This window comes from Pinus tabuliformis, chromosome Q, assembly GCF_031772625.1.
Source record: "Pinus tabuliformis cultivar Carrire ecotype Pingquan chromosome Q, CPIR1, whole genome shotgun sequence".
NCBI lineage: Eukaryota > Viridiplantae > Streptophyta > Pinopsida > Pinales > Pinaceae > Pinus > Pinus tabuliformis.
The window spans coordinates 570,964,006-570,991,305 of NC_142296.1; the positions used below are offsets into that span (position 1 = coordinate 570,964,006).

The window sequence follows — 27,300 nt, forward strand, 5'->3', positions numbered from 1 at the left end:
AACCCTAACGCCTCCTACGATCACAAGGAACCTTGTGAACACATTGTAATCCCTCAAGTATGTGGCACTAACATCTTTCACAACTCCCAGTGTAGCATATTGTTAATTCACCTAGATTACACCTCTCAATATATTACTCGTGTCAGTCTCTATATTATATTAAAGTGTGGAATTTCATCACTATATAGAAATAATAATATTGTTGCCTCTAATTCATTTAACTTCATACATTAATGGAACACCAAGATTATATGAGAGACATTAAAGAACATTAACATCATTATACACATGCACCATTTCATAAGAAACGACCTTCTGGCCTTTCACTTTTATTAAAATCAAGTGCAAAAAGATCCCCTGAGACAAAGCCTTAGTTCAAAAGTTCACATAGCCATGGAATCCCAAAGTGAATCACCAAAAACCTTTACCCTAACCTCAGACCCCACTTGGTTCACCTAACACCCTAGCACGAGTCACTGCCACACTATAGGACTAGTTCAGTTTGGTATACAAGGTTACCTTGGGTCCTACATAAGCGTAGGGTCGAGTCACTAATCTCGGATCCCTTTCTTCTCCATTCATCTCACACATATTCCAATTCTCTTCTACTTGTCTTCAGTTGATCCGAGTTACTTGCCTTCTCCATCATGTGACTCCTTTACTTACACGAGTCATGCTCATATCTCATGATTGTTCTCCATCTCACATTGGTTGACTCACCCTTATGTGTTGGGCGCCTTGGGTCAAGTTGAGTCGTTGATCTTCTCAAATGCCCACATCACCCACCCACCGCACCCATCATATTATTCCACCACACCCAAGAAACATACCTTCGTTTAGTTGCTTGGTTTTTCATTCCATGAAGCCGACATAGGCCATCTCATTCTTGATTTTTCGACACCTCCACTCAATAACATCACAAACCATGCGATATTTTCATTGCATTTCTTGTGATAACAATGTCACGCAAGTCACCTCATCTCACCAAGGCTTTCCATTATGGGCCTTGGGTTGTGGCTAAGATGGGGGCATACCTTAGCACCCCAGGGCCTCACAATTTTAAACTTAAATCTATCAAGTGCTGAGAGGGTTCAAATATTTCGAGCTACAAACATTTCATCAAGTTTTACACTCAAAAAATAGGTTTTCTCAAGAGATTTGATCCCTATTGGTACTTAATATATCCGTGTTTAATATTAATCTTGTTTAAAATAAGTAAAATCATTTTTGTTAGAATGCAATATTCTCTCCATCCAATATTAGATGATTCTCTATTGAAGTCACCTGGTATAGACATGATAAGATAAAAAAGTGTGTGTGGTGGGGGGAATTTCAAAAGATACTTTCTTTGCCTTTATTAAGACCCACTTGAGTTGCATAGGCAATTGTGTAAACAAAACTTCTAAACCACATTCTTCATAATAACATTTATGAGCTAACACACAAGGATGGAACACACACGTGTGTGCGTGTGTTTATAACGTAAATTAAAATATTTATATTAAGTTTAAATGCATTTTTTTATATAATATTTTAAAATAGTGATTGAATGTTATAAGTTTTATATAAAAAAAATTTGAGGTCAATCCCCTTCATTGGTTGTGTGTCTTACTTGATATTCTTTTTAGGTCTAAACTTACGGTGAATATTAACAACCTTAGGTAATATTCACAAAATGCAAAGAAGTGCTAAATTTTAACATTTATATACAAATGGCTATAATTTTCTTAACTTAATGAATAAATAAATAAGAACATTTTACAATTTATATTTTTTTAAGGTGTTATTAGTTTTTTGTCCTCCACAAAAAAATATAATTTTCATTAATAAATTGATGAAAACTACATGTTCTATGGTTCATAGATATCAGAATTAGATACACTGTTGTGACAGTGTCATCTACTGCAAAGCAGGTTCATCTTATGAGATATATATATGTACATACAAAATTGTTATAAATCTTAAATTCATCCAAAAAATATAGAGATTTGTGAATGATTTGTCCACAAGTGTCCTTGATGAGCCAAAAAATCGCAGATATCAAAAGTCATTTATGTCTGTGCATAAGCGCCTGCTGATCATCGATTAAATATCTATGATAGTATTGGAAGTGCTCTAATTTGTTCACCTCTGTTACCTGCCAAGTTCCAAACGCCTGTTGCGCGCCTTCTTTGGATAGTTGATTTGCCATGTAGTTACGCTCCCTGTAAATGTGGAGACAAGATATAGTATCAAAACGAGATTTCAGAAATAGCACCTCATCCAACAAACTTATGAGAGTGTGTGTGTGGCATGTGGATTTTAGAGTAAACCAATTGACCACAACTTTGGAATCACCAAACACTTGTAGATGATTGCAATTTTTCTCAAGAGAAATAACAGTAGCAGCTTTAGGCTGTGTAACTTAGCATAGTTAATTATCCCCTGTCCCAAGTCGACTTTTATTCTCAAGTGATGATTTTGAGTGAGATAGAGGACCACACCTCCACCGCATTGACCTTGTTGTGAAGAACCATCAAAATATTCCCATGGTGTGGTATAGTCAATTGCTTCCATGGATACAAAACGAGGGGTAGGTGGATTTTGATCTTCAAGAAGGAGACATTAGATTGTTGTAATCTAGGAAACTATTCGATCTGGGGAGAAATGTATGTCTTGAAAAATGCGACGATTCCTACCGATCCATACTCCCTAGCATGCAAGCAATGGGATATTTCATTGTTTGTGAGAAGTGGACTCATTCCACCAGTATTCCCAAGCTAGAGAGATAATTTCGCCTTGCCAATTTGTAGATATGTTCATTCCCTACTTTATGGTATTCCAAACAAGTTTTGTGGCCTAACAATGGAGAAAAAGGTGTTATGTAGATTCCTTTGATTCCTTGCATAAGGCGCACCAGGTGGGTCCATGATAAGATCAATGTTTCAGATTTTCATCGGTGGGAAGTTTGTTTTCCAGTATGCACCAAAACAACAACCTGGAGTTTGTTGGGCCATTTAATTTCCAACGGTGTTTCCACCACCAATAGATATCATGTGGTTCCTTTGATGCAATTTTATATAGGTAACCAACTTTTGGTGTATACAATCCCTGTTTTGAAGGAGCCCACAATAATTTGTCCTCACAGTCTGTTAATTGAATGTAAGTGGATGAAAAAGTCCTGATATAGTTGCCCCAAGTATCGTGCCAATGTAAAGGGAGTTGAAGCTCCACAACAGTGAGCCAATGTTGCCCCCAAATGTCAAATTGCTCCGGATCCCCAATCTGATATAAATATTTAATCCCAAGAGACCTTAGATGGGTGACCAGCTCCGAGGGTAGAATGCGATTGTCTCCACATCCAGACCAAGGGTCGACACCAATCCTAACTTGGTGCTGAGATCCAATGTGCTAAGCTAGACTAGATGTGATGATAGGGAAAGAATTTAGGACAACTTTCTAGATGGTAGATATATTTGAATGTTGTTTGTTTGGTAGTCGACTCCAATCTAAAATTGATAAAGGGTGTATATAGTTATGTTGAATCGCATTGGTCCACAGACTGTGAGTAGTAGGTAGCTGCCATTGAACTTTGGCTTCCATAGCTTAAGATAAAGAGTAGAGATCTTTTAACCCCCAACCTCTCCAAGATTTGGGGAGGGAAATTCTGTCCCATATGACCCAAGCAAAGGTACACACTTCCTTCTCCCCCATGCCAGACGTATCCGCAACAAGGCCTATGAATAAGATTGAGTATTCCTTTGGGGATCCATGAGAGAGCCATCTAGAAGACAAGAGTGGCTTTAGTGACAGGTTTTATGAGTACAAGCCTGCCAGATAGACAACCACTTATGACACCAAGATTTGATTTTATTTTCTATTTTGGCTACCAACCACATCCATTTTTCCTTCATATAGTGATTTGGCTTCAGTCGAAAAACCATATATCTTATCCCCTCCTCAAGGGGCATAACTTGGAATGAAAAGAATTGACGAGCATGTGTAATTTCCAACTTTGAACAGTTACAACATGTAATAGTAGATTTATGTTGATTTGAGGACACACCTGTAGAAACGCAAAAGATTTAGAGGATCGATTGGAGTTGATTGATGTTGATGTGTGATCCACCCAAGAAGATCAAGACATCATCAATGAACAAAAGGTGTGATAGGATGGTAGTGTTGCCAATGCAAATTCCTTTGAGAGTACCCTGAGAGATCGATCTATGGATTAGTCTACCAAGTCCTTCAACAATCAACAAAAATAATAGGGGAGACAACAGACAACCCTGTCAAAGCCCTCTCTCTGCATGGAAGTAAGATGATGCAACACCATTGATTAATACTGCAAAAGAGGCAGATGTATTAGAACACATGATCCACTTGATAAAGGAATTGTGGAAGCCTAGATGGGTGATAATCAATCTGATATAGAGCCAACTGACTATGTCAAAAGCTTTGGAGAGATCGATTTTGAGGATCATGCCCTTTAATCTCATGGTTTTGATGTTGTGAAGCCCTTCTTGTGCAATGCCAATGGCTTCGTGGATTTGTCAATCTTCAAGGAAAGAAAATTTCTCTAGGGATATATGGCGAGAGAATATAGGATGAAGCTGATTGGCGATTATTTTGGCAATGATCTTATAGATGACGTTGCAAAGGGAGATCAACCGATAGTCATTGAAAGCGAATGGGAAATCGTATTTTGGTATCAACGCTATGAAAGTAGTGTTGAAGGCATGGTACATTTGGCCCGAAGTGCGACATTCCTCAACAATGTTTAGAAGATCATGAGGAAGAATTCAATAGTCCATTTAGCAGGTCACAAACTCTTATCCTTTTTGAACCAATGTAGAACAAATTATAATTCTGCAGGTGTTACAAGAAGTTGTAATTCTGCATTGTCTTCATCAGAGGCAAAACCGGGGAAGGCTTTCACTGTTTGCATGATTTCCCCCAGAGAGCTGTGTCGAGGTGCAGAAAACAGGGACTCTGCGTGCTGCATTCCCTATCTAGCTATATCCTTAAAATTTGAAGCAATATTACCGCATCATCTTTAAGAGACCAAATGGTATTGTAAGCTCTCCTAGCCTTTGTGTATTGGTGATTTTTTTTTTTTTTGTATTATCATCCCCAGCTTGTAACCAAATGGCTCTGCTCTTTAATCTCCATGTTTCTTCCCTGGATTCCAACAATCGTCTCTTCTCTTTTTCAAGTTGAATAAGGTGGATTTTAGATCCATGTGTATGATATCCCCCCCCCCCAACGGGTTGTTCCAAATTATCAAGTTCAGATTCAATCCTCTTTAGGGTTTCCTCGTGTCTTTGTCGTTTCCCTTTGAGCATGCGAGGGTTTTCCTCTTAATGTTGCACATGTTCTCATTGAATTTTGAGGCCACTGATATTTGTTTTGTAAGATCACGCTTCCTCCAGTTGTCATTCACTAAACTTCAAAATTCCTCCTCCTTGAGCCACGTTGAATTGAATTTGAACGAGCCTCTAGGCTTGTCAAATTGTCTAGCCATCTAGAGGTATATGAGATGGTGGTCTGATATGCCTCCCGAGATGACCCATTGCTTGAATCGTGAGAGGTAATCTAGGAGGGATTCCTTAATGATAAAACAATCTATTCTTTGAGCAACGACATCCTCTCCAACGCATCTATTTCTCCAAGTGGGAAGGAGTTTTTCCATGTCAATATCAATGAGATTTTGCAAGTCAATAAGCCAAAGCAAGAAATACGATAGGGAGTCCTCCTGTGCATGATGGCCGCAACAGTTCGCCTTGTCCAAGGAGAAGTTGAAATCAACTCCAATGATGAGGTTATTTGAGGTCATGAAGGGTTGATTCATTAGTGTATTCCAAAAGATAACACGGTTGTGACATGGACCATATATGTTAACAATCCTGAGTGGTACCCTGCATTCCTCAGAGAAAATATCAGCAGTGAGGTAGTTGGGTTGACCCCATATATTGGATAATTTCATAATCCTGGAGTTGAATCCAAGAGAGATACCCCTAAAATGACCCCATGCACTAATAGCATGAAATATCCAACCCTTGAATAATGCAAACAATTTTCTCAACCTCCATGTCGGATCCTATTGTAGTGGCTACAACCACCCTCCAAAATGTTGGCCTACACCTAATTTCGTAGCCTCGCTTGGGAGTTTCGCTTTATGACTGCACACCCTCGGGTTCACTCTGTGAGTCCTTGAGAGTCTTTGCATATGCCTTGCTTGTTCATTCCACCCAAGTTTCTGCATGTTGGTGTCTAAGTCATGCTTGCGACCATGTTCTGGTTATGCTCAAGGTCTTCGCTTCGTGTGTACTTGTTGTGTTCGTTATGAAAGCATCTGTCGCACTCACACACGGAATCACATTCACTGTCACTGATCTGAAATGGGGACCTAAAGGCTTCTTGTCAGCTTACAAGAGACTCTCCCACTCCAAAGCTTAAACAATTTCCAAGATCTATGCTTATGATTGATAATTTGCGGAATTAAAAGAACTTGAAATACGTGTATGATTTTAGTTTGCCTTTAACTAACAAAATGGCTTAAGTTTATTTGCTTAAACTGATATACAACATATAACAATAAAACACTATAGCAAATAAACATCATACACATAACAACAACATAATTAGGAGTTCACCCAAACCTCTTGGGCTACGTCTCCGTGAGCTCTAGTCAACTCAACTAGGCTCTTTGGGATTATGGCTTAAATTCTTTTACAAGTTCCACACTCAACTCCATAGGTTTACAACTGAACCAGTGGGCTTATAATGCCATCTTTATCCTTGGCTGTTTGGCTTTCTGGATCTCGACTCTCGGCTCTCAGCTCTTGGCTCTCGGCTCTGGCTCTTGGCTCTTGTCTCTTGGCTCTTGGCTCTTGGCTCTCGGCTCTGGCTCTCGACTCTAGCTCTCAGCTCTTGGTTCTCGGCTCTGGCTCTCGGCTCTCGGATCTTGGCTCTCGGCTCTCGGCTTTTGGCTCTCAGCTCTAGCTCTCGGCTTTTGGCTCTCGGCTCTGGCTCTCAGCTCCTAGCTCTCGGCTCTGGCTCTCTGATTGCATATCGCATGGCGCATTGGCCCCTTTGCATTATTGCGATCAGATTTCCTAATCTCCGATCACTCCAATCGGTGCCTCATCGGCTATCGGCATTATCGCTATATCGCTTATCGACGGTCACTGCTTCCATGATCTGCAGCCCTTAAGCTTCCCCGATCAGCGATCTCCGATCAGATCTTGACCGTTGATTCCTTTTCTGATCCGACGGCTCAAAGTGCTCATCGCAATCGGCCTATCGCATATCGAAATGCCTTAAGGCCTATGGTTAAGTCCTTCCTTTCGCAACTTAATCTTGTCCGTAGATTTACCTTTTAATCCGATGGTTCGCACTAAACCCGAAACATCAAGCAGTCCGCTCAATCTCCACCGTTGATCCACGATCTCCAATCCAATGGCTGACAGCCATTTCGGGTGGCCCACTTGCACGGAGATTACTCGCCCGAAAAAGTGGTTTTCTCTCTCCTGCGGCGTGCTACGTGTCGGCTGGTGTATGGAATCGGGTGAAGCCCTTCCAATACCACTTACCGCTTGAAGCCCGCCCAAAATACCATTTATTGCCCTCCTTCCGGAACTCAAAAGGTTTAGCTTATTTTCCATAAACTCTTCGGATCTGCTTGCTTGTAGGTTTAGCTATAAAATGCGTTGATCTCCTTTGATCAGACGATCCTCCGCCTTTGACCCTATTCTTCATTATCGAAGACCTGAACCAATCTCTGATTGCTACATCATCTGCTGCGCTAACATCATCAGACACCCGCGACTCTTTTCTGGGTTGCCACATGTCTTGATGATGTAGCCATTGATTTTTTGTCCAATCAAACAGGGCCACATGGCCCAATCCCGGCCTGCCATGTGTCAGTTGTGGATTGGCCCGTGAGCCTATACCAAAAATCAACATTTTCAATATAGTTTGAAGATTAATGAAATTGCCTCCTTTTCTAAGGACATTGGACAATTTTCATTTTACAATAACTCCTTCATTTGGAGTCCGTTTTGGTCCATTCCAATTGCAATAGATTTAGAATGAAGAGATCTATGCAATGAGACTATTTCCAAGAGCATCCTTTGACTTTTATTTTGATCATTAAAAGTCATCAAGGATCATTTTCTGATCACGCCTCCCCATTGGAAATCTTTTGGACCCCAAAAGACTGACATACTGATTTGAACAGTAGATGGGAGTAACGAAACCCTTTTCTTTCAGCGTACCTACACTTGCCCTGTATAGCTAGTGCCTCTGAACCAAAGCCTTTGAATACTTCCTCCCTGGATATGCTGGTCCTCCCGGGAAGAAATATTTTCCTCCTTGACTTCATGCAGAACTCCTACTGAGAAGGTTATAGAAGGTAGTTTGAACTTCTCTTCCTTGATCATTGATCCAAAGTGGTTCAAAAAAATGTGAAGTTACATCTTCTTCACAAAAATTTACATTTGTATCTATTTGAAATATTGTCAACAACAATTGTTAACAACAACAGAATTACAAACAACAACTGGATGGCCTAAACTCTTGCTTCATCAAAAGAAACAGATTTCACATCTTGTGAACACCTCCATGTCTTTACATCTGCATACAAATGATTGACTAGATAACAAGCCAACAAAACATGCCTTTAAAACACTTGACCCTTCAAGTCAACCATGTAGAAAAAGAACTTTAGGATTCTTTTTCAAAGATGAAACACTTCATCATTATCTCCATCTTGGAGACCAAATCAACTTTTTCCAAGTCAACATTAACATTACATGCATGCTTAAAAACAAAGCAATCAACCCTTCAAGTTAATTACACATACATGTTCAAATACAAGGAAATCATCAAAATCCCTGTGTTCATGCACATCATTCTCATGCATGCATTTCATCCTTCAAATTTCGCTTAAGTACACTATACATTCGAAGCTTAAATGAACATAATGTTGCAGCAATAAAGTGAGTCTCCTACTCAACTTTTCCATTCACCTTCTTGGTAAAACCCTGCAACTTGCATTCCATTAACAAAGAAATGCATTCTATTGATTTGATGCATTTTCAAAAGACATGCAACATTAATTGGATAAGAATTCTAACCATTTCTTACCAATCCATTTCAAAGGTGCTACCTTTGTCTACACATTAGCATCAACATGTGAATCATCTTGAAACATATCATTCATGGAATCTTTCTTTCCATTCCTACCATTCTCTCTTTCCACCCTCTTCAAGTTTTGTGGAAGCATTGTTGGATTCAAAGTCCAACATTTTGCAGCAATATGTCCTTGCTTATGGCAATAAGTGCAATGCATGTGCATCTCTTTGACAACATGATTTGCCTTGTCCAATGGACCTTTGGCTTCTTACTTCTTTTCCTTCCGAAGTTTCCTGCATGTGGCCATCCTCTTCCAACATCTAGAAACATTATGGTTATCCAAACCGCAAAAGGAACATGCAATTCTTTTCCAATACTTATATGGAAATTTATCATGCTTAACATAATCAAAAGGAACATGATTAGAACCATATTTATACCTTTCTTTTTCACCTTCATTACCTTCATGAGGAGGTGAATTGAATGAAGAAGTAGCTCCCTTTGGAACACCATCAATCTCTTCATTGCTTTCAGAGTTTCCACAACTCTCTGGTTCAAGTGCATGCTTATGAACACCTTCTTCCTGAAAATGATGTTTCAAGCTATTGCATTCCCCATGAATACAATCTTTACACTCTTGAGGTAGAAGACCTGAAATGAAACTCCTTCTAGGAACTGTTTCATTTGCCTTCATGGTTGCTTTGGAACTTTCTCCATAAGATTGTCCATAGCCAAGACCCAAATACTTAGGCGTTTCCTCAACCATTATTGGCTCGAATATACCCTGTGCATGTTTGCCCAAACCTTTTCCTTCATAGCCCATCTTGGACATTAACTTGGAACCTATGCCTTTGGTATGTTTTTCAAAATAACCAATATAAACGTTCTTAGAGGAAATTGAAGACAAACTGGAATTGTTTACCTCTTCTTCAAGTTGATATTTGACTAAGGCTTCTTTGGCAACAAGGAGGTGTATCTCCAACTCATGCATCCTTTCAAGGTTCATATTTGCAATATGAAGTTGGCCTTCCACTTCCTGCAATTTGTTAGAAAGCAACTGCTGCTTTTCCTTCATGGAATTTAATTTCTCTCGAAGTCCAACACTCATTTCTCTCACCATGTCCATCATGATGAACAAGTCTTGCTTCATGTCTTTATCACATAATCTTGTGATGAAGGAGCATTTTGAGGACTCACTTGTAGAAGTTGTCATTATCAAAATAAACAAAAGAACTTCAAACAAGATTAACAAAGAGATTATTCAAGCAACCTTTTGCAACAAACCTCTTGTGCTTCCAGGATTGCTTTGAGGTCCTTTGGGATAAGAAGAATGCCTTCAGCTCTTCTTCCTTCTTGTCCTCTCCTGGACTTAGCTATCAATAACTTTCCCTTCACCTCTACAAACTCAAACAACAATCAATTTACAAACAATCAAACACCTTTCAAGTCAACCAAGCATATAGATTTCTCTGTCAATCAAGCATTCTGATCTGATACCACTTGCATCATGATATAACCTGCTTCATGATACAACCTGCTCCGGTATAACTTGCTCTGATATAACCAGCTCTGATACCACCTCATCTGAAATGGGGACCTAAAGGCTTCTTGTCAGCTTACAAGAACCTCTCCCACTCCAAAGCTTAAACAATTTCCAAGATCTATGCTTATGATTGATAATTTGCGGAATTAAAAGAACTTGAAATAGGTGTATGCTTTTAGTTTGCCTTTAATTGACTAAATGCCTTAAGTTTATTTGCTTAAATTGATATGCAACATATAACAATAAAACAATGTAGCAAATAAACATCATACACATAACAACAATATAATTAGGAGTGCACCCAAACCTCTTGGGCTACGTCTCCTTGAGCTCTAGTCAACTCCACTAGGCTCTTTGCGATTATGGCTTAAATTCTTTTACAAGTTCCACACTCAACTCCATAGGTTTACAACTGAACCAATGGGCTTAGAATGCCATCTTTATCCCTGGTTGTTTGGCTCTCTGGCTCTTGGCTCTCGGCTCTTGGCTCTCGGCTCTTGGCTCTCAGCTCTGGCTCTCGGCTCTTGGCTCTCAGCTCTTGGCTCTCGGCTCTTGGCTCTCAGCTCTTGGCTCTCGACTCTAGCTCTCGGCTCTTGGCTCTCGGATCTGGCTCTCGACTCTTGGCTCTCGGCTCTCGGCTCTTGGCTCTATGATGTCGGCTTTTGGCTCTCGACTCTGGCTCTCGGCTCTTGGCTCTCGGCTCTGGCTCTCACCTCTTGATTCTCGGCTCTGGCTCTTTGATCGCATGTCGCATGGTGCATTGGCCCCTTTGCATTATCACGATCCGATTTACCGATCTCTGATCACTTCAATCGTCGCCTCATCAGCTATCGACATTATCGCTATATCGCTTATCAGCAGTCACTGCTTCCATGGTCTGCATCCCTTAAGCTCCCCCGATCAGCGATCTTCGATCAGATCCTGACCATTGATTCCTTTTCCGATCCAATGGCTCAAAGTGCTCATCGCAATCGACCTATCGCATATCGAAATGCCTTAAGGCCTCTGGTTAAGTCCTTCCTTTGGAAACATCGCAACTTAATCTTGTTTGTAGATTTACCTTTTAATCTGACGGTTCGCACTAAATCCGAAACATCAAGCAGTCCGCTCAATATCCACCTTTGATCCACGATCTCCAATCCAATGGTTGACAGCCATTTCGAGTGGCCCACTTGCACGGAGATCACCCACCCGAAAAAGCGGTTTTCTCTCTCCTACAACATGCTACGTGTCGACTGGTGTATGGAATCGGGTGAAGCCCTTCCAATACCACTTACTACTTGAAGCCGCCTAGAAATACCGTTTACTGCCCTCCTTCTAGAACTCAAAAGGTTTAGCTCATTTTCCATAAACTCTTCAGATCCGCTTGCTTGTAGGTTTAGCTGTAAAATGCGTTGATCTCCTTTGATCGGATGATCCTCTGCCTTTGATCCTATTCTTAATTATCGAAGACCTTAACCAATCTCCAACTGCCACATCATCTGCTGCGCTGACATCATTAGACACCCGCGACTCTTTCCCGAGTTGCCACATGTATTGCTGACGTAGCCATTGACTTTTTGGCCAATCAAACAGGGCCACATGGCCCAATTCCTGCCTGCCATGTGTCAATTGTGGATTGGCCAGTGAGCCTGTACCAAAAATCAACATTTTCAATATAGTTTGAAGATTAATGAAATTGCCTCCTTTTCTAAGGACATTGGACAATTTTAATTTTACAATAACTCCTTCATCTGGAGTCCGTTTTGGTCCATTCAAATTGCAATAGATTTAGAATGAAGATATCTATGCAATGAGACTATTTCCAAGAGCATCATTTGACTTCTATTTTTGATCATTAAAAGTCATCAAGGATCATTTTCTGATCAGTTGCACAAGCGTCGCCATGGTCAATCAACGATCAATATCGAGTGTCGCGCTTGTAGCTTGCACCATCAGTCAGTCATGTTGAACATATGCGTCTGTATGTTTTGAGTCGTTTCGTCATTAAGTCATGTGAGTATGTGTTTGCATGATCACCTATGCATCTTTCGATCATTCACACACTTAGTCATTTTGCTGAAGTTCTGATGACTGGACCCCCCTTTGACATCCAGACCATCACCCCGCTATCGATTCGATCGAATGTCACCCAAAACAGTGCAGAAGCACCAAGCAAGTCTTTCCAAGCCATGCTGATCGCAAGCAATTTGATCAGCTCTCATGCTGGCCACTCGGACAGTCGGACCCGACAGCCACCCTGGGATTGACTCCCATCCAAAATTGCATAGAGACTACTGACCTTTCCCACTCTGCTGATTGAGGAAATTGCACAGACAGGGCGGACAGACACCAAGCGTACGTCCCTGTCTCCCTCAGAAAATTGCGCAGTTTTCCAAGTCAGTCATCCTAACAATTGACCGATTGCTCATCCAAGAAATTGTGTAGTTTTCATGAGGAGGCCTTCTACTACCCAGGCGTCCGCTCAGCTCAAAAATTGCGTAGATATGATCAGCAGGCCAGCCTCCCAACCTCAGTGCAGTTCCCCGTTGCCAACATCTCCTAGTAGTAGACTGCCAGTTCCTCCTAGGAATTGCGTAGTTTCTGCTGCTAGTGACCTAGCACCCAACTGCCAGTTCCCTCTGGGAAATGCATAGTTTTGGCTGCCAGTAATCTAGTAGCCAACTGCCAGTTCCCTCTGGGAATTGTGCAGTTTTGGCTGCCAGGCTCATGGGTAGTTCTTCCAAAAAACTGTGCACTCTTCGCTTACTGACCCTCCTTGCAACCCAACCTATTACTCCAGAAAATTGCGCAAATTTGGCCTTCCAACCCCTGTTGCCTGCTCATTCCAGAAACTACGCATATCATGTCTACCTTGCTTTCCTGCAGCCTGGACTGTCCCTCCCAAAATTTGTGCAATTTTGCCTTCCAGCCAAGCCACACCACGCAAACAGTCACTGTCAACTTGGATTGCCCATATCCATCACTTAGCTACTCTTGTTTAGTTTTCATCAGCAGCACCCAGAGTCGTCATCCCACTTCATAACCTTGCTGCCTATCTCTCGGTCACCTCCATCTGAAATGATCATGTGTCATGGTAGACTAGGAGGTTTTGGATTTGATGTCGTCTCATCATGAGTGACGGCAGTTATAGATACACCAACAAACATGGCGCAATGATGAATGGGATGAACAAAGGGAGCACATGCAGAAGGACAGGTTCACCAATGGATGAACGAACGATGCATGCAAAGAGATGTGCTCATGAATGAATGATCATGCAAAGATGTTTTCATAGATGAACGGACAAGCAAACATGCAAGATGTGCTCACAGACGGACGAACAAACAAACATGCACCTTTCGCGAACAGATCAACTTGTCAAGCCTTCCAACATGCAATCAAGGATCAACATGCCAAAACTTCATCAAGAGAACCAAAGACCATCGAAGAATTCATGCACTTTGCCATGCAGAAGTGAAGTTGTGATATACCTTGAAGACATCCATCACCCAGCAACACTGTAGCTCGACATACACTCCAACAGCAACATGAAGGTATCAACACTGTCATGCAAAGTCATGTCGCCCACATCTCTACTGTGGGCTATGTTATCAATCAATCTAATGTAACGTGGAAGTCCAAGAGACCCAATTGTTGTACAAAGAGTCATGTAAAGTCAAAAAGTCATGGAATTCAAACAGTCATGAGGGTAGTCGAACAACCACAAGGGTCAGTTTCAGCCTTGGCTATAAATACCCCCTCATTTGTACATGAAAGGACTTTTCAGCTTAGCTCCTCCCACATATTCAAGAGAGTCTGTAATATTTTCTTTGAGGAGTAAGTAGTGGCTCTAACGCCTTGTTCATGGGGTTATTGATGTATGGTGTAACGATGTGTCTTGGAACTTTCACTTAATTCAGAAGCCTACTAACAGGCCAACACATTCTCACACATGTATTGTAACTATTGTAAGACTAATCTTGAACACTTGTAATGCATGTTGCTTTAACCTGTGTTGAAGATAATTTTCACTTGTTGTAATACATAATAGGTTAATGGAAATGTGTTGTATATGTTGTTAACGTTGCCTCGCCCGTGGTGGCTATCTCCCTGGACATCAAACAAACCTTTCACATAAAGCTTGTTGTAACAACCGTTGCACTCGTTCAGACTCATTTGTTAAGTGTTCTACGTGTTATCTTACCTTGTGTGTTGTGAATTCCACATCCATGTGGATTGCTCCTCCAGAAGCTATGCATGTCCTGTTGTGTTGTGTGTTCCTAGCTGAGTTGGGACTTCATCCCAACCAACTTGGGACTCACTCTCACCCTCTCCCTTTACAGTGAAAGAACCATTGACACAAGTACACTAGCATTCACCAGGTACGCGAACCTCACTTCTCGAAGGCAAAGCAGACCACTCTCCTGTGCTGACAAGCAATAGTTGAGGCAAATCCTTAAGGCAATGGAAACCAGGCCGTCATACCGGATGGGACTCCCACACCAAATAGTGTGAGGTCTATTTGGGACTTCATACCAGGGTGATCCCCTGAATGTTGGCGGGTCCAGCACCGTCAACATTTCTGGCGCTAGAAGGAGGGCATCCAGTTGTATATGGCTGAACATTCCCTCACACTCATTCATCAAACATCTGGTCAAGGAAGTAACTCGCATTCCCTATCACCTACACTCGACTCCACAATTGGTTACTCCTCAGCACCGAGGATTGAACATGAGATTCCATATCAACACCTTCGCTTCGTCCATCCCATCACTCGCTAGTTCGTGAAAGCAGTCGGACTGATCCCAGGCATACAACACCTTCCACACACATCTAGGAAGCCAAAAGCCACTCCCACGAGAGTTGTTGTATTATCAGTGGAAGAAGTATTCCTTGCCACACTTGAAGGTCTGGAAGAAGCTATTGAAGGAGGAGAGGAACCTCTAACTTTTTGGCAAGGTGAACAAGACACTCTTATGATCTTGGGATCGAAATCTGGTATAGGAGGTGGAGGGGAAGGCAGCAGAGGAGGTGGAGGTGGAGACGAACGAACAGACTTAGAGCCAGAACCATCAGATTCTAAAATAGAGGAAGAAGACGGGGAAGAAGAAGAGATGGCTGGCCCAAACTTGAAGTGGATGACTCAGGGACCATTAGCTCTCTTAGATGTTCTGCACAAGATGCCGAAGCGAGCGAAGAGAATGAACATCAAGTTCGACCCCGACAGCACGGTGAAGGCAGAAGACCACTTAGACAACTTCTACCTGTAGTTGTAGACCCTTGAGGTATGACATGAAGATGTAGCATGTAGATTGTTCCCATGTACCTTGGATGGTCACGCAACTGCTTAGTATCACAGCCTTCCATCAAACTCTATACATAACTAGGGTGCGTTCAAATGCATGTTCCTTTTCTAAGTTCGCTAATGACAAGACCCTAGCCATGCTACTCAAAGAGTTTGGAAACCTCAAGATGGAGGGAAAAGAGAAAGTGAAAGATTTCAATTAAAGGTTTACACATACATTGAACAAGTTTGCAGCAAACATTAAACCTCATGACTCCATCACTATTGATTACTACACATCCGCACTACCAACCAGCGTTGCGCAGTTCATCAAGCGAGCTGCGAAACCAACACTTCTAGAAAACATTGAAGAGGCTATCACTGTTGAAAAAAACCTGCTCGTAATTGGAGTCATCAAGGATGATGAATCAACAAAGGACTCCAAGGATGCGAGTAGGAAGTCCTAAGTAGTGGCGAGTAAGGGTAGAGACAAGGAAGTAAGCGATATTGACACCTTCACTCATCTTGTCAAGAGCTTGACCACTGAAGTATCCGAACTCAAACAACATAAAACTGACACATTTGTAAGCAGTCATCCGCCAAGGTAGAGACAGGCTATCAGCTCATCAATCAACAACCGGTTCGCTTCAAAAACTGTGTAGAAGACTATGTTCCAGCTCGAACAGTGTGCAGATCCTAAGTTCTATTCTTTCCATGAAGAACATCACCCCGAGAACTCTTGTTCGGACTGGAAGTGAGTCACAAGTGCTTTCTACAGTCATACACTTGATGTAGGAAGCAATATGTAGGAGCAACTGGAAGACACTGACGATCATGAAGAAGTTTCACCTGATGAGCCATCAAGCTCTGGGCATGTGGTGAACGCGTATCAGTGCTCGCAAACGATGTCAAAGATGAACACCGAGAAGCAGCCCTGAAAGAAAACTGACCATTACAATCTTAGGAGTAAAGGGGCTCCCCCTACACTTGGGGAGATACAAGAAAAGGTCAGATTGCTGATAAGGAAAGCTGATCCACCGGCCACCCCAAAGTAGAAAACACAAAGCAAGTCTGAGAAGACAGCGGTGAATAAGAGTACATCCATGAGAAACAAGTTGCAAAACACTCCACTGGATAACATGAACATCCATTCCACCCCAGACACCTCGGTAAGTCTACCACCTCTGGACTACAACATTGTTGAAGACATGAAGAAAACTCGAGCGAACATCAGTTTGTTCGAGTTAGCCAAGATCTAGAGTCAGCAAGATATCCTACTGTGCGCACTGGGACAGACAGCAACAGACAACGCAGCCTCTACCAGCAAGGGAGCAAGCACACCTCCTAGATCACTTTCCACTGTGCTCAATACACTTTGTATGGAAGAAGAAAACTCAAGTTACCCTCCATTCCTACTTTTATTTGAAGTTTTTAACCACAATGTTCACAATTGCTTGGTTGATTCTGGCACGACAACCAACGTCATGCCACTCTCCATCGCTAAGAGGATCAATGCACAATGGAGCGAGACATCCGCGCGAATCATCCAACTTTATCGAACATCAGTACCATCCATTGGTGAACTACGAGACATGATCATCTGACTATTCCGTGACAGTCGAGTCCACCAATTCATCGACATAGCCATTGTGGACATACCAAAAGCATATGGTGTATTACTTAGTAGAGACTGGTCCAACAAGCTAGATGGATATTTTGCTACAGGCTGGTCTCACATGTGGCTTCCGTACAAGGGAAAGTGCAACAAAATCCATGTATAATCCGAGAGGTATATGAAATTTAATGTCACTCCCCTCAATGGCGAGAATGAACTGTTGGCCTTCGCAAAACTCATGTTTGGCAACTGCCTCCTTGAGACAACATTGGGGTGTTATCCTGCACGGCGAGCTCCAACCCCACTAGATTTGCAGTTGGGACTCCTTCCTTGCCCAACTGATGGTAATGAAACTTGTACAACACATTGTACCAATAGTAGTAGTAGTAGCAACAACAGTAGTAGCAGTAGTACTAGCACATCAAGCGGTCCATGTACAAATGAGTTGTGGACCATGTACTTTGATGAATCAAAGACATAGGACGGCTCAGGAGTCGGGTGTGTTCTGATCGACCCTTACAACAAGAATCATTTGGTTTCAAGTTGCTTGGAGTTTGAGTGCACAAACAACGTAGTAGAGTGTGAAGCACTCGTGTTGGGCTTACAGAAAGCCATCAGCCTCAACGTGGTCATGCTCAAAGTGGTAGGTGATTCAGAGATAGTGGTGGGCAGGTACGTAACACCATTCACTATTTATCACTGCATCTTAAAAGTTACCAACAAGAGGTATGGAGACTAATCTCATACTTCCAAGCTTTTAATATTATTGTTGTACCACGTACGCGTAATGCAGTTGCTAATGCACTAGCAAATGCAACTTCGAGAATGTCGTCAATTAGGGATAGGATTACTATTGATATTTTGTACGAACCATCTATCCTGGACAACATAACTAACTTATGTGTGTTTAATGATGACCAAAAAATACTGCATTTCATGGCCAATGCCGACGTTTTCAAAGATGCAACGATAGATGATGATGAGCACGAGTGCTCTCTTCAAGCAGAAGCTAGTAACAGGAAAGGCCACCTGTTGGTACCATTCCATTACCATCTTTTCCTTCTAGAAACACCATCATTTGTCTACCTTTTTCCTCCATAGACCCCTTATATCCCTCAAAATTGATTAATTAATAGCATTATAGTTGTTAGTTTGCATTAAAGTTAATTTATGAATTTTTATGTTATAAATTAGGAATTTTCAATAAAAAGATTACAGAAAGTCATAAAATCCTGTAAATGGTTTATCATCTGACACGTGGCATGACAGGCAAGCCAAAGCAATGGATAGGAATGAGACCTGGAATGTACATGCATGGTGAAAAATCGATTCTACAGCAAATCAAAAGCTCCTAGTTATGCGGTCAATGTTGGTCAAACCCCAGCCTTTTGGTTATAAAGGCAATAAAAGCCATGGTTTGCCAAACTGGTTTCATTTTGTTTTTTTGGAAATCGGTTTAGATTAGAAATGACCAAAAATCATTCCATTGTAAAAGCAGAAACATCTGCTTAATGAATGTACTTTCGATTCAGATAGGGACAAGCAGATAAAGACTGCGTATTATTTTGTTTTCAAGAACAGTTACGATTATTATCTCTGTGCATCGTTTGAGAACAGAACTCTTGTATGTGATTGCAATCTTCAGCACTTAAATATAGTCACGGTTTTACTCCAGCAGTGTTTATGCGTTAATACTCTCGTTGCTTGAGTTTACTTCAGTGTACCATTGAAACGTGGACGGGCCCTGCGTGGATTGGTATACTGTTAATTTCATTTCCTTAGCAGTTTTTGAATTTGAATAGAATACATAGTGTTTAGTGTTATTTCCATGTTTATGACTTTGTCGATTTGATTGGAAATTCTCACAAATGGTATTTATGGTGATAGACCGTTAGATCATTGAACCATATCTTGTAAGAGATTTGATCCATCGTTATATTTTAGAGCATCTCCATAGACTCTGTTTTCATGCATTTAAACTTTAGTGTGCTTTTGATTTTTCATGAATGCTTAAGTGTTAACTAGACAGAGATTTTGTGCATAGCATCCTTGTAAGAGGATTAAAATCTCAGTCTAGCAATACGCTGTATCCTTAGGACAGTTAGATAAGTTAGGTGATCTGAGTGTTAAGGTGAGAGGAAACATATCTTAACCTTCTGTAAAGGAGTACTGTAGCCTATCACAATAAACACTTAGTTAGGAATCCTTTATGTATATGGACTTTAGACACATGCCTCGAAGTTTACTTACCCTGGTTGATAATAAATCTAGTCTAATCTAGCACCCTAGATTGGCCACTACACCACCTTATCACAAAAGGTGTGGAAACATTGGAAAAGCTTTATGACTTGCAAGAACATTTTCAGGGGCCAAGGAATAGCAAGACCCACAGTTCCACCATGAGGCACGAACTGATAAACCTGGGAACAGAACAAGATCCGAAGTTTGTCAATCTTGGTACATGTTGTACACAGCAAGAGCGGCAAGCCTTTATCCGCTTGTTCAAACAGTACCGAGATGTGTTCGCGTGGACGTATGATGATCTGAAAACTTATGACACGTGGATTATCCAACATATCATCCCAATCAAAGAAGGAATCAAGCCATATCAACAGAAGCTGAGGAAAGTACATCCATCGCTTGAACCCCTCATACAGAAAGAGCTTACTAAGCTGTTGGATGCACAAATCATATACAAAGTTCACCATTTCACATGGGTCTCCAACCATTGTTCCAGTACATAATAAGTCCAGGGAAATCCGCTTGTGTGTCGATTTCGAAAATGTAAAATGCGCCTCGGACAAAGACAACTACCCCATGCCGTCTATGGACCATGTTTTTCAAACAATATCTGGTGCACAGATGTTTTCTCTTCTTGACGGTTTCTCAAGATACAATCAGGTTCTAGTAGCGCAACATTTCAGCATGCAATGGACATCACCTTTCGGGGACTCATTGGACAGAGCGTGGTGGTATACCTCGATGATGTGACTGTGTTCTCAAGAAGACGAGAAGACCACATATGCCATCTGAAGAAAATCTTTGAGCGATGCCGGAGATACGAGATTTCCTTGAATCCCAAAAAGAGTGTATTCGCAGTGTCGGAGGGGAACCTCCTTGGACACATTAGCCAAAAGTGGGATCAAGGTGGATCCAAATGGGTCCAAACCATTACACAGATACCTTACCTAGTCAACAAGAAAGCCATGCAATCCTTCTTGGGTAAGATAAAATTCCTCTAGAAGTTCATCTCGGATTATGCGCAGATAGTTAAGCCCATGCAAGACATGATAAAAAAATATGGAGTCTACAACTGGGGTAAGAAGGAAAAGTATGCATTTGCGCTGATCAAGCAGGCCATTGGAGAAGTGCCTACGCTTTATAACCCAGATTTCAAGAAAGATTTCATGCTATACACCTTCGCTTCCGATAATTCACTAGCTGCAGTACTCACTTAGAAGGACGAAGCTAATGATGAACGTCCCATATCCTTCATGAGTGCAAGCATGCATGGACCATAACTCAACTACCCTGCCATTGAAAAACAAGTTTACGCAGTTTACAAGGTGGTGAAACACTTCAGACCCTACTTGTTGAAGAACCACTACATAGTCTTCATCCCCCACCCCGCAATCCGCACCTTGATTATACAACAAGAACTGGGTGAACGACGTGCAAACTAGATGACAGGTTTACAAGAGTATGATCTTGAAATCAATCCATTGCACATGATCAAAGGACATGGGCTCTGCAGACTTGCAATTGAAGTACTACACATTCACAAGAGCAAAGAAGAGCCCGCCGATTAGGAGTAGGAAATTGAGATGTATGACATAAGGTGAGCAACACCCACAGAAGATGGAGCCTCTTGGTATGCAGATGTGTGCCAGTACCTTGAGCATGACACCATACCCTCTCATTTTTCCATCAGACAAAAGAGGGCATTGCACCTGAAGGCCTTAGCATATTAGTTGGTGCATGGAGTGCTTTACAAAAAGCACAATAATGGAATTTTTCTTAGGTGCTTGAAGGCACATGAATCAGAGAAGGTACTTCAAGATTTGCATGACGGACCTGTCGGGGGTTACTTTGCGAGAAACACTACTGCATACAAAGTTATGCGAGCTGGTTTTTATTGGAACACATTATTCAAGGATGCACATGCTTATGCCTGCAAGTTCCTGGTTTGTTAATGATGCGTTGATAGAACACGAAGATCAACGACCCCAGTGCACCCTATTGCAGTGACCGAACCATTCCAATAGTGGGGCCTGGACATCATTAGGGAAATTTTCCCTCATTCGTCAAAGCAACACCGCTACATCCTAACAACAACTGATTACTTCACACGGTCGATAAAAGTAGTTCTGCTCAAACAATTGAACAACCAGGAGGTCATCAGCTTCCTCCAGCAGAACATCATCTCACGCTTCAGTGTTCCGGTATCACTTGTTTTTTATAATGCAACTTATTTTTCATCTTTGAAACTCTATGACTTTGCATTACAAAATGGTATTGTGTTAAAGCATTCATCTAACTATTACCCACAAGGAAACGGTCTAGCAGAGTCCACGAATAAAAACCTCATCCATATAATCAAGAAGACCGTTTTCTCTGAGCAGCACAACTGGCATACCACCCTGATGAATGCATTATGGGCTGACCATGTAACACCCAAGCCCTCTTTGAATACCTCACTGTACTTCCTGGTTTATGGTAAAGAAGCCATCCTTCCGCCAAATATCTACTTGCCTGCACTTTAGCTTTCCCAAGAATCCCAAGGCAAGCCTTGCCAGCTAGTTCATCGTAGGATCGATGCCCTCCATAAGCTTCAAGAAGAAAGGATGAAAGAAAAAGAAAAATTCACACTCCACGAGAATCGTATCAAGAGATGGTTTAATAAGAACTCCACAGGGAAAGCTAACTTCGACGTTGATGACCTAGTTCTGAAATGGGATAAGCCCCATGAAGAAAAAGGCAAACATACGAAGTTCCAGTCCTTGTGGATTGGTCCGTACATAGTCCATGAGAAGCTTGGCCCGCACAGGTATCATTTGAAATCACTTGACATGAGGATTGACAACCTTCCTGTCAATGGCCAAGATCTCAAGCATTACTTTTAGTAGGTCGGGCTGCGCCCGTGCCATGTACATAGTTTGCTTGTTTCTTATTGTTTTCATCTTGTTTGCTTTGCTTATTATCTTCGTTTTTACTTTGTTTGATTATGCTTACTATTTTTGTTTATGTTTGTTTTGTTTGCTTGGTATATTACTATTTTTGTTTATGGAAATAAGTGCTCCCAACTACTACGTTTTAGCTTTTGAATGGAGTATGTGGTTGAAATTTGAAGGGACTTGTGACACTGCAGCACTTGGCCAGTCTTGTGTCTGTCTTCTCTGTGCTTGGTTATAACCTTCGGCCGATGAAGTCTTAATGGAAAATACAAGCCATCTACAAGGGAAGTTTTGGTCCAACCATGAACTGTGTCGACACTGGGAAGCCCCATGTTTTTACTCAGCCTTCTGCCATGTGTGTTCAAGCTCATCCAACTAGTAGAAATAAAAAAGGGAAAAATCCAAACGAGCAAACCTATGTCAGAGGTCTCACATGCTTCTTTGAAGGAACAACCTCTTCTGCTCTCAATAAGCTGGGATCCCTCTTTTGCCTAAAAAATAAATAAGTGCCTATGCATAGTCCTCTTGAAAAATATAAAGGCGAAAGAAGAGAAAGGCTTCCTGTGTAGAGAGGTGAAGCATGCAACTCCATCAGGGTACTGATCAGGCTCCCTGATAGTGGAGCAATGTGTGTGTTCCTATGTGACTTCGCTGGGGTACTATCCAGGCCGGCTGGCAGCGGAGCAACACCAGAGATGAAAACTTATACTCTGAAAATCTTCAACTCACGAGCTAAACTACCCTTCTCAGATTCGAAACATTAAGATCTAAACTGAACTTTTGATTGTGTTTGACTGAGTTGGTAAAGGGTGAACCATGTATGGCCATGGGGTAAGTGAGGAAGCTGAAGTAACCCACGCGACAATTCAATACTCCCCGAAATACCAAGGCCCTATGCTGGTAATGACCCAAAATAAAGAAGCTGGAGTTCTACTAGTGTGTCGCCAAGTGTTGTAGAACTACAACCACCCTCCAAAATTTTGGCCTACACCTAATTTCGGAGCCTCTCTTGGGAGTTTCGCTTGATGACTGCACAACCTCAGATTCACCCCGTGAGCCCTTGGGAGTCTTTGCATCCGCCTTGCTTGTTCATTCCACCCAAGTTTCTGCATTTTGGTGTCTAAGTCATGCTTGCGACCATGTTATGGTTATGCTCAAGGTTTTCGCTTCGTGTGTACTTCTTGTGTTCTCTATGAAAGCATCTGTCGCACTCACACATGGAGTCACATTCACTGTCACACAAGCGTCGCCATGGTTGGTTAACGATCAATAATGAGTCTCTCGCTTGTCGCTTGCACCGTCAGTCAGTGATGTTGAACATGTGTGTTTGGATGTTTTGAGTCGTTTCATCATCAAGTCATGTGAGTGTGTGTTTGCATGATCACCTATGCATCTTTTGATCGTTCACACACTTAGTCATTGCTGAAGTTGTGACGAACGAACCCCCCTATGACATCGGGACCATCACCCCGCCATCGATTAGATTGACTATCACCCAGAATAGCACAGAAGCACCAAGCAAGTCTTTCCAAGCTACGCTGATCGCAAGCAATTCAATCAGCTCTCATGTTGGCCACCTGGACAATCGGACCCGACAGCGACCTTGGGACTGACTCCCCTCCAAAATTGCGTAGAGGGTACTGACCTTGCCTGCTTTGTTGACTAAGGAAATTGCGCAAACATGTTGGACAGACACCAAGTGCCCGTCCCTATCTCCCACAAAAAATTGTGTAGTTTTCCAAGTCAGTCATCCCAATAGTCCACTGGCTGCTCATCTAAGAAATTGTGCAGTTTTCATAAGCAGGCCTTCTGCTGCCCAACAGTTCGCTCAACTCAGAAATTGCGCAGAGATGATCAACATGCTGGCCTCCAAGCCTTAGTGGAGTACCCCTCGCCAACAACTCCTAGCAACAGACTGCTAGTTCCTCCCAGGAATTGCACTGTTTCTGCTCCCAATGACCCAGCAGCCAAATGCCAGTTCCCTCTAGGAATTGCGCAGTTTTGGCTACCAGTAACCCAACATCCAACTGCTAGTTCCATCTAGGAATTTCACAGTTTTGGTTGCCAAGCTCCCAGGCAGTTCCTCCCAAAAACTGCACAATCTCTACCTGCTGACCCTCCTTGCAACCCGTCCTATTCCTCCAAAAAATTCCACAAATTTTGCCTTCCAGCCCCTGTTGCCCGCTCATTCCGGAAACTGCGCAGATCCTGCTTACCTTGTGTTACACAGTAATTTGTCACCATCCCTGTTACTCCTCTTGTCGTACCTTGGAGGACCCATACCGGGAGTTATAAGAAGTGACAAAGTCTAAAAACACTTGCATTATGTTCCCCTGAGTATGGCCTCATGTTCCCTTTCTCTCCATTCTATAGCCATTTTGACCAATTCCTGCAACCAAAACACCAAAATGTCATCATAAGATCAATGGTGGAACCAAAAATCAAAGAAAATTGCATTTTCAACGGTCAAAATTATGTGTAAATTGGTTCGCGCAATTGGCGCGACTGTTTTACAAACAGTCGCGAAAATGGCGCGACCCCTTTTAGAAAAACAGCCCATTGGCGCGAACCCGCGTGGGAAACTCGCGCCAATGGGCGCAACCCTATTTTTTGCAATACCCCTTACAGAGGATAATTCTGTGGATATAAAACTTAAAGAATGGAATAAAAATGAAGCTAAGGATGAGGCCTCTTACCTGTTTCAAACGGCAGCTCGAATGGTCTCCTGGATTGGTCGCAATCAGTAGTTGAAATTTGCACCCAAAACCCTCCAACGGTAAACTCACAAGGTAAAAAGTGAAAAGTAATTTTATTTTTTACTATTTCACTATTTATAACTTCTTTTGGCTTAAAAAACACATTAAAATCATATTTTTGTGAATATTTTTATGTCAAAGTAGGATTTTACGCTGTTTTTGTGTGTTGACAGGGATTAGTGCCACTCGAGCAACGTAATGAACTTTTTTTTCGGTTTTTGAGCTCGGTAAAACACGAGAAAAGATTACTTCAAGGTCCAGCTTACAAGTGACCCAGTTTTGCTTTCAGAACTTCCACCCCTAGATGATCCTACATCTGAATCCAAACCAGACAACAGTCAAACGGTCCGGATTACAAGTGACCCGGTTTCGCCTTCAGAAATTACCTCCTCAGATGATGTTATCACTGCCAAGAATGACGAACCCACCGTCCAAATTCTATTCATTGACATAGACGTTAATGATCAAGTGAGCATCCCTCTCATTTCTTCACAACAGGAAGAAAGTCCATTAGAGGCATATCCGGCTGTTTATCCAGTCCCACCTCCGAGCAACCTAGTTATTTCCTTTAATTGGGATCAACTAGTCAATCCTCGGTTACCAGCCTCCATACCATTTCGAATTATAGTTCAAGTCTATCGCATGGTTATGGCTGGTACAATTATTGATGAAGGATCTCCTGTTAGTATCCTTTCTTCAACAGCTTGGGAAGCACTTGGTTCCCCACTGCTTCTGCCTGAGATAAGAAGCCTTGTAGGTTTCCATCGAGAAATCACTCGACCTTTAGGAATTCTTCCCAATGTACCTATCACGTTAGAAGGGAAGACTATCCAAATGGGTCTCATGGTAGTCCAAGGTCCGTTAGATTACAATTTACTCCTTGGACGAGATTATATTTATCGCATACGTGCTATTGTGTCCTCACTCTTCAGAGTGATGTGTTTTCCGCATGAAGGAAGAACGATCAAAGTCGTAGACCAACTTTCATTCCCCGGTTCACACTTCACATATAGCCATTTGCCATTCCTAAATGGTCTTATTTCCACAGGAAATGCCCCAGCACCCACCCCGTCATTCTGATGACGGCAGCTCACCCGGGCGCGTGACTGAAGCCCGGGGGCATCCTCCAATCGAGTCTTTCCAAGTAAACCTTCATTCCATCCACTCCGTGAATGCCATGAAGCTTGGGGGGCATGTATCTCGATTGGTATAATCATGCTGGGGGCATGCAACAATTTTATTTTTTTTAACAAGCATAGTTTTTCGTTTCAAGCTTGTGTAAACATGAAACCGAACCCAAGCATAGTTTTTCGTTTCAAGCTTGTGTAAACATGAAACCGAACCCAAGCATAGTTTTTCGTTTCAAGCTTGTGTAAAAATGAAACCGAATCCAAGCAAAGTTCTTCATGGTTCAAGCTTGTGTAAAAATGAACCCAGTTACATCCCGTGATTGCCTTTTATCCGCTAAAATTCTGCTAGATGAGCCTTGGTTGTTTCATTCCATCGCCACCATCTTTTTGGCCGATCATATGCTTTCACTTGGTTGTTTCTCCTTTCCTGAGGAACCGCAGCGATGAGTGGTCTTGTTAGCCAGCCTCTTAACCTTTATGTGTTTCAAGTAAAGTTCCACCATTACCGGAACCAGTTGCTATCCTTTATACCACTCGTTCCTTCAGGACGAGTCGCCTTTACGCTCTTTTCTGACTCGTAAAATATGAAAAGATTGCCGAGTATTTTTCCCTTTTTGACTCGTTAAAGAAAATAAAATGGAGGTCCGCTTTCAGCTCTTTTCTGACCATTTAAAGAGGAAAAGATTGCCGAGTCGCTCC

At 41.9% G+C, this 27,300-nt stretch overlaps 1 pseudogene; it reads left to right on the forward strand.

Annotated features, from left to right (window-relative positions):
• Positions 1 to 4,568: 4,568 nt before the first annotated feature.
• The window catches only part of LOC149220736 (putative disease resistance protein At5g04720), a 44,813-nt pseudogene continuing 22,081 nt past the window's right edge, over positions 4,569 to 27,300 (forward strand).